At 45.2% G+C, this 9,153-nt stretch overlaps 1 long non-coding RNA gene across 1 annotated transcript in view; it reads right to left on the bottom strand.

Moving 5' to 3' along the window:
* Positions 1–9,153, bottom strand: part of LOC135243953 (uncharacterized) — a 90,240-nt gene that overhangs the window by 66,787 nt on the left and 14,300 nt on the right. The window lies entirely within an intron of this gene.

The following is a 9,153-nucleotide window of genomic DNA, read 5'->3' as shown; positions in this document are numbered from 1 at the left end:
ACCTCCGATAGAACATACTGAATCATACAGAATCCAGTTTGGTAATAATGTAGCACATCCTTACCGTAGGCCTACTCCTTAAGACTGATTTTGCTGGGGTATGAAAACAACCTTCCAGCTAAAGATTCTCTGCAACGAAAATATTATGATAGTCGCAACTGCAGTTGCATTAATCTTATGAATACGTTTTTTCGCAATTAACGTAGCCAATAACATCGCTACAAAGTTTAAAATATTAAAAGCATCGTCAGTGCACACACGAGCATGAATGGCGGGAAGTCTTTGCCAAAAAATAAACAATCAGTGGTGAACCCCACTCTTCCACTAATGTCATTATTTATCCGATTACAAGTTATTCAATGAAATTAAAGATTACATTCTCCATTTAGACATTATCTGTAGCCTAATATCTTAAAATACTACAGGCTGATTGTCTGTTATCAGAGAACAGGTTACGTAAACTTATCTTTGAAAGTTCATTGGCTTCCAAGAATTCAACATAGCAACGATTTTTTTTTCAGCAACCCACAACTCTCAACAACGTGTGAAATATCATACCATGTCATGATGTGTACACAGCCATTCGATTTTAACCGTGTACAGCACAGAGAACACAGAGGTCTATGAGTGCGCATTTCATATTTCGTACAGTCATCCTTTTTATGCTGAAATGTTGTCGCACAAAGAAAAGTGGTGGAAAACGAAGTAAACACGCAGGACATTTTCCCCACTCTGAAATTCACAAATATGCCGCATTCATAACCGAATGCTTTTGAATGAGACCGTCAAAGGGTAGGCCAGGCCTACCTAAAAAGACACGAATCACCAGTGCATCTGAACAACAGCCGTTATTTATTCAGCACGTGCAGGCAGTGGATAATGTCGCAGCTGATACTAGAGCACTTGACTGGTGCATTGTTGTTTATAAGTTTAATGATTGTGATTTTAAAATGATACTGATAATATAAGATATTAATTGAGTACAGAGTTCATTAATGGGAATATCATATGATATCAGATTTGAGTAGGCTATGACGTGTCAGCTGAAAACACAATTAAATATCAGTGGAACAGTTTATCAGTGAAGCATTAGAACGAAGAGTGAATTAAGATTTTTTTTAAATCGAAAAAAATAAAACAAAAACGAATATCAAAACAACAGAGACACAACTAAAGTCTAGTTAATCGGTTTCCAATTCCTTACAACTGATAAAATGACCGAAGTTGAGTACCAATTAAATATAAAAAACAAATCTCTATCACCATTACAAATGACTGTATTCTACCAATAGCTATGTTTGACTGTGCTAGAATTTAATTTTACCCAGAAAATATAATACAATCATTTACAGGTAAAATATGGTGACGTGTGATAAGTTCAAATGTTATTCACCTAACACACTGTAAATCATTTAAATATACTGATACAACATCTGTAGGCCTGATTTAGTTCAAGAAAACAGATGACAGCTTATGTAGGGTGAGAAATTCACGGTTCTTTCAGTATATTATTGTTATTATTATTACTATTACTATTAGTATTACTATTGTTATTATCATCATCATAATTATGTTAATTTCATTTTCTTCATGGCTGTTCAACCGTATACAATTACACACAAGTATTACTTCAGGGGAAAAATACACACAAATAGAAATCATGGAAACTTTCGCCCCCTCTGAACTTGACATGAAATATGGAGGGAAAAATAGAAAGCAGAGGGTTATTCAAACCGATGAGTTCACCCCAGAAGAATTTAACTCCCCCTCGCCTGTCCCGTCCCAAACCTAAACACAACTCCTCTGGCCCTGACTAGTGTCCTCTCCCACCCCGCGGTTATGAGCCACACGTTTCTGCATTTCTGCTGTTTAAAATTCACGGTGGACCACAGAGCGAGGTACGCCCGGCAGGACGTGGATGAGCTGTGCCACGGTGCGAGTGCTTCCTGGGATCAGAGGTTACACAGGCTCCACAGGTGTGGAGAGGCCTGTAGCACAGGTACATCCCCTGCGACTGGCCCCAGCCAACGGCACACACACCTCTTGCCCAATCGCCATTACTGCATGAGTTCAATCCCCATTTAACAGCACGGCTGAGGATAGAACCAACACCCTTCTGGCATCAGGGCAGGCGCCTCCAACTAACAGGAACTGCGACCCCAGGCAGGAGAGCAGGAGTTGAGAGTTGGTCTTTGAGTTGGAGGTGCTGACATGGATGTGGGGATGGGGGGGCTCTGTGGGGGGTGGGGGGGGGGTCAGCGGTTGAGGAAACGGGTTTTGCCAAACGTTTCATGCTCTCTTGTGGTCTCACCTCCCCTTAAAAGTTTACGCGGACCTGACAGGTCCATTTCATCCCCTGCGCCCTGACGGACTGCCCCAATATTTACACAGCCCCCCCCCCCCTGCCTGGAGCCCCGGCCTGTGTGTCCACTCTCCCCCGAGCCAGGTTCACCCAGAGTTCAGCTCCAAATTAACTGAGGAGTGGCATGGGTCAGGCTGTCAGAAGCCAGCAAGAGCTTCCATCAGTCAGGGTCAAACGCAGGTCTCCCTCTCCCTCACCCTCTGCCTCACCCCCCACCCGGCCCAAAGCCACGCCCCTCTCCTTGCTCCGCCATATTGCATTTCCACAGATTCTAGACCGATATCCGCTCTCTGTTGCCACCCGCAAACGCAAAAACGCACTCTTCGCTGTTCCAAAGAGGAAGTCGATGGGACGCTTCCGTAGAGCCTCAGGAGCTCTCGCCTGTAGAGAGGTCAAAGTTCAGCTATTCGCTGAAGACATGCCCAGATGGGTCGGGTTCCCAGCGTCACGCTGAGCGGTAACTCCCTGTATACTGATAGGCCCAACAGCACAGCGTCCCAGCATCCCCAGGCCACAGGGCCACCAAGAGCAACCGCGCAGAACAAACTACCAGAGACCCAAGACTAATATTCATTCAACATCCATCCAAAGACAGCAGTAATTACATGCACTGCGCATGTGTCCACTAGCTACATTTTTACTATTTGTTATCGGTGGTTGTTCATAATTAAAAATGACACCATACAGGCTATTCGTATTTCTTATTAAATACATATTTGTTTGATCTCTCATTCCCAGTACATAAGATATCGTAACACGCTCTCACACCAAACATTTCTAGCTGAAGAGAAGTGGGGAAAAACAACAAATAGGCTAATTAAGACCAAAGGAACTGGTGGAACGTTAATGTACATTTATTCTTACGTGTACATAAGTACTTCTGCACACTTCCGGCATGGGTGTAATACTGAATTATTTATCTGTCACAAGAGTATATTATCAGAGGTTTATTTAAATAAATAATGCACGTAAAAATTACAATTATTATAATCTCGTCTTTGTCCACGGTCTGCACGTGCATTAATAAACATGAGCCAACCAATCGGGGCCCTTCCTTACTGAATATTCATTATTAGTTTAACATGTTTTGTTAATTTCGATTTTCGCCATGTGTACGCATTCAAAGCAACGAAAACCAACACGGGCATAAAGAAAAATATTTATTAGACAGAGACGTATTTCAACAAATTATATATTTAGTTACCTTTTTGTGATTAAGTTAGTTTAAGATTATTCTATAGACTACATCATTTGTTTAATATATAACTTAAATAAGCGCATTTCAAATAATTTAGTAATTTGCAGTGATTATGTACATTTACTTCAAATATTAGCTGTGAGTCAAATATACACTATAAACTAATTTCACAAACTCTTCAAAGCAGAGAAAATATATTTTTCATTATTATTATTACTACTCACCTGAAACACGCAGCCGCAAAGACTGCCCATTAATACTTTAACCAAAACAACATGCGCCAAATACAGTTAGTTTCGTCCGAATATAGAACAGGAGAGTGTTCCTAAAGTTGTCATTTTAAATTGTTTTAGTTAATATAATAAATGATATATAATGTCCATGTAAATTTGAGCGTTGGGTTTAAGAAAAAATACAATAAAAATAAACCAAACGAAAAAAATTTAAATAAATAAAAGGAACCGATTATCTAATATTACATATAGTATTGTAAGCATATTCCAAAATTTAGCCAACATATTATAGGCTACAGAAGGACATTTATTTGATTCATAAATTTCCCGATCGTCATACTTTGGCGCTTAAACATTCCAAAAGAAACTGATTCAGTGTGGATTGTCCGAACATCGTCAAGTGTATAGAAGTGTAAAGCGTTCAAATGCCCGTTGAAATATCCGTTCAAATACTTTTGGACGAAAACTCTGTATAGCCTACCACAAACGACGTGATACAATACACAGCTCTTCCAGGTTTTCTATACACAATGATTTAAGAATTTTCGTGGAATTACGAGAATGGTTTTGCTATGTATGTCAACACAAATTTCCGTGGAAATATGGCAATAAAAACAATCTTTTATTAGGTTGTCTATTAGTTTAATGACATTTTTTCTTATGCTTCTGTACCATGTCACATTCTTTGCTGAATTCGGATCAAAAGGTTATCGTCCCAGAATTCCAGAGTTGTGCACAAGACGATGAAAAAGACCAGATGACCCGTATGAGCGAATTCACGCCAACACATAATGGGATACTGCACTCTTTTATTCGCAACTAAAATTACCGGAATTAAATCGGTAATTTTAATAAAGTCAAATGCCACACACACACACGACAATTCACTCAGATAAAAAAAAAAATACTGATACGGGTTGGGGGTTTAAATTTAATTTAAAAAACAAAACTTTGCAAAGATCATTGAGGTATTGTGATACACATTACTCATTCGCAGTTGTTGAGGTTATTATTATTTAACATTTAACACCCAATAACTGCGCGTGCCCCTCCCCCTCCCCTCCATCTTTCACTGACTCTGAAGATGTCCTATTTTCTGTAGCCTACTTGGAGGAAATCGTGAGACCACATTAAGACCACATCCATTATTTCCCAGTCAACAGTGAAAATGTCGTTACTGAGCATGGATTAAATCAGTCAATCTATCCGTTCAGCAGTTTGAATGATTTCTTTCACCAGTCGGGTCGAAAACCAATAACAGCGTCCGTATTTAAAGAATGGCTGACATACTCTTCATACGAGCTGAATCACGCAAATGAGTGCAACACAAAATGCAAGCCAACGCGGGAAGACTCGCGAAAAAATACAGGATTAACGCTGCTGAGATGACACACATTACCTTTGCATCTGTGGTCTAAATAAAACTTAAATAAATAAATAAAATCGGGGCTCATCTTCAATTAACTCCTAATATGAATAATATGAATTGAAGCTGAGAGAGAGAGAGAGACACAGAGAGAGAGGGGAGGAGAGAGAGAGAGGGGCCAAGGCCATTCCCATCATGGAGCACCAGCAGAAGCGCTAAAGGCTAAAGTAGAGGACACTACTCCACTGCGTCACTGAATTAACCCAAACTCACCTGGAGGGTACTCTCACTCTCTAGCCACACCTATTCATGGAGCACCCCTTTAACAGGCCCAGTACCTGTCACCTTACAGCACTTCACCTTTCTGGGTCAATAACCTTTCATTTTCCCTCCAATCAAAAATATCGCTCTGTCTACATGGATTTATCCGTTCAATACCGCTCTTGGACGTCAGCTGATAGTTAGTAGTGGGATGCCAGGAATATGGCCCTAATATAGTTACTCTATAGCAGGGCTGGCCAACCCCATTCCAAGCCTAACAAAGCGCACCTCATTCAACAGCTAGGGACCCTCCTTCAGCTGCTCATTAGCAGAGTCAGGTGTGCCAGATTAGGTCTGAAATGAAAACCTACAGAATGGTGGACCAATGGTGTAACTTCATCACTCAGTCAGTCAGTCACTCACAGACATCTGCGTTTGTAGGGCTAGCCCCGCTGCTGCGGTCCAGCCAAAAAAAGGAGCCCAACGGTGAAACAAACTGGGTGAGCAGGGAGGCCTCCGCTCCTGAGGGCCTGAGTTAGGGTTAGGGCTGAGGCCGGGGGGCTGAAGCACTCGATCCTCTCACACGGAGCCCGAAGCAGAGAGCAAGCCGTCATTATCCCGCCCTGTCTGGCGGCTCCTAATCGCCTCCAAGTGGCGGTAAGCGCTGGCTGACTGATGGCCTGCCGCCATTGGCGTGCCCAGGTTCGCCGTCTCAGGTATTTGAGAGGGCATACACTTCTTAATCCTCCCTTTCTACCATTTGGAGACTGGCCCTTTTCTGAAATCTGAATGAGAGTCCACAGCACACGGAACAATAGGAGTATTTGAAGAAGGCCTCATACATGAATACACTGTTATAATGTTAAAATGGGAGGGACCCAAATTCTCTTCTGTCACTAACTTAGACAAAGAACAGAATTTCAATTATTTTTTCCTCACTTATTCGGGCTGTGAAAGAAAAAGCTAATTACCCAATCAAATACACAACGTTTAAATGTCTCCACTGGAATGTATTGTGATTGAACACACAAAGGCTGATTATCTACGGACAGCAGTGGTGAAAACAGGTTTCCCTGATCATGCATACTGCAGCTCTACTGCCATCCCAGACACACCTCCGTCCGTCTTCACGCCCCCAAACACACACGCTATGACCTGACAGTTACCTGCCCCCTCCCCCTCCCAGTGTCCCTCCCATTCCACCCACCTTTGACTTCTCCCCTCTCTTGCTTTCTCTCCTCCTCCCTGTTGAACTCTTCCCCCCCCTGACCCCCCCCCAGAACCCAGCGTATGTAAACAGGACACTTCGCCTGCCACAGCAGCCTCTGGTGATGCATGAAGTGTTGAAATGTATCTGCGCGAGTTGTCAGTTTTCTCATAGCTATCAGTATCAATAAACAAAGACACCCCCCCCCTCCAAATATAGTTGCGAGGGAAACTCTACACCAGCTGGCACTAATAGCTGGGGAGGGCCGGGGAGAAACAGGGAGCCGGGTCAAACACAGTGTGTTCCCCCCACCCCTCAGTAACACCTTCAGTTCGGGGGGTGAGGTCACAGGGGGAGTAAAAATCAAAAGCCTCAGTGACAGATGGGTGCTGCTGGGAGGCAGGTCGCTAACTTCGAAACTGCGCCCCCTCTGGCCTCTCACAGACGTCGTCCAAGAGACGACCGCGCTGGCGCCGCCGTGTTCGGGGTAAGCGGGTGAGACGGGCACTGGGGTGACGGGCAGAGAGGCGGGGGAAGCGGGTGAGACGGGCACTGGGGTGACGGGCAGAGAGGCGGGGGAAGCGGGTGAGACGGGCACTGGGGTGACGGGCAGAGAGGCGGGGGAAGCGGGTGAGACGGGCACTGGGGTGACGGGCAGAGGCGGAAGCGTGTAGACGGTCCTGGGGTACGGCATGCAGAGCGAGGAAGCGGGTAGAGCGGGCACTGGTGACGGGCGAGAGAGGCGGAACGGGTGAACGGGCACTGGGTGACGGCAGAGAGGCGAAGTGGTGAGACGGGCACTGGGTGGGCAGGAGGCGGGAAGGGTGAGACGGGCACTGGGGGTGACGGGCAGTCAGGACAGTTACGCTGTTCTGCCCCGTTCTCTCCCTGCTGGGTCAGCTGCCATGACAAGAGGAAAGAGCTGGGCTCAGAGGATTCTGCCACTCAACATGTAACGGGCCACATGTAACGGGCGGCAGGTAACGCATGTAACGGGCGGCAGGTAACACAGGTAACGGGCGGCAGGTAACACAGGTAACGGGCGGGAGGTAACACAGGTAACGGGCCACAGGTAACGGGCGGCAGGTAACGCATGTAATGGGCGGCAGGTAACACAGGTAACGGGCCACAGGTAACGGGCGGCAGGTAACGCAGGTAACGGGCGGGAGGTAACGCAGGTAACGGGCGGGAGGTAACGCAGGTAACGGGCGGGAGGTAACGCAGGTAACGGGCGGGAGGTAACGCAGGTAACGGGCTGTGTGTAACATGTATCAGAGCTGAAAGGAAGACCCACAGGGCTGGAGGTGGAACGCACTTGCGGCTCGGCTGGAGGCACAGACGAATACAGGCCAGTTTGCACACCCCTAGTGGACAGTGGAAGTGCTACACGTATTTCACCTCTTTTTATTAAACCTCCCAAAACTCAACTGTGAACAGCCACTGTTAATGAAAGACAGAAATACTCATCCATGATTTTTTGCCCATGATCTGGTGCTATTTTATAGCCATCTCATACAATGTACTTAAGTGACTTTATTTTATTATTATTCTTTTTAGTGGAAACTTCGAAGGTCAGGTTTATGTCAGTTTCACTGCAGATACTGACAGGAGGGCTGAGGACAGTAAAAGTATGAATTATGTATGAATGTCATTATGAATTTTGATTGTACTACACAAAAATGAGAAAGAAAACAAACATTTTAAAAAAAATATTAAACCTGCAAAAGAAAACCTCAGCAGCTGTTACCAGCGAATGTCTGGCTCTGACATCAGCTGACGTTCTATTCTGTTTCTGTGACGACTGTAGGTGGTTTTGCTGAGGTGGGTGACTGCTGAGGTCCAGGCTGTATTTATTAGTTTGGCTGCACAAATGACTTCCTGTGACAATCCCACTGCATCACAAACACATTCGGCATGGAAACGCTCCAAAAACAGCATCGCTCCAATCGTCATGGAAACGCTCCAAAAACAGCATCGCTCGAATGTCCTGAGGGGCTGGCTGGAGGTCCCAAACAGAAACGGCAGACTCAGAACTTCTGTGTTCCTCCGTGCGGAAAGAGAGGCAGGCCTTCAGGGGGTCAGAGTGGACACTGAGGCCGCGCCCCAGTCAGCCCACTCCGTCCGGGACACAGACCGTGCTTCGGTTCTGATGGCGAATTACACGCGGTGACACAGTGAGTGGGGACCGTCCAGCCCAGATCCTCTGGCCCGACGGCCAACAGAGTGAACAGAGGGACTCTGGCCTCATGACATGCTGCATCCACATTACTAGTTTTAGGTAACTTAAACCTAGTGACTGTGAACCAAAAAAGTGAAAAAGAGAGCAGGACTCTTGGCAGCATCATGTAAGTCACTGCAGCTGCTATCCACATTTCTGCATCCAGCTTAAGTTTTGCGGTGCTGTAGGGTCAGTACTGCCACAGCAGCAGCGGTGCTGTAGGGTCAGTACTGCCACAGCAGCAGTTTCCCACACAGCTAGGGCAAACGCAACATCTGCATATGAACAGCACTAAAAGCACTTAAACT

Source organism: Anguilla rostrata, chromosome 17, assembly GCF_018555375.3.
Source record: "Anguilla rostrata isolate EN2019 chromosome 17, ASM1855537v3, whole genome shotgun sequence".
Taxonomy (NCBI): Eukaryota; Metazoa; Chordata; class Actinopteri; order Anguilliformes; family Anguillidae; genus Anguilla; species Anguilla rostrata.
This window is presented reverse-complemented; position numbering and strand designations above follow the sequence as displayed.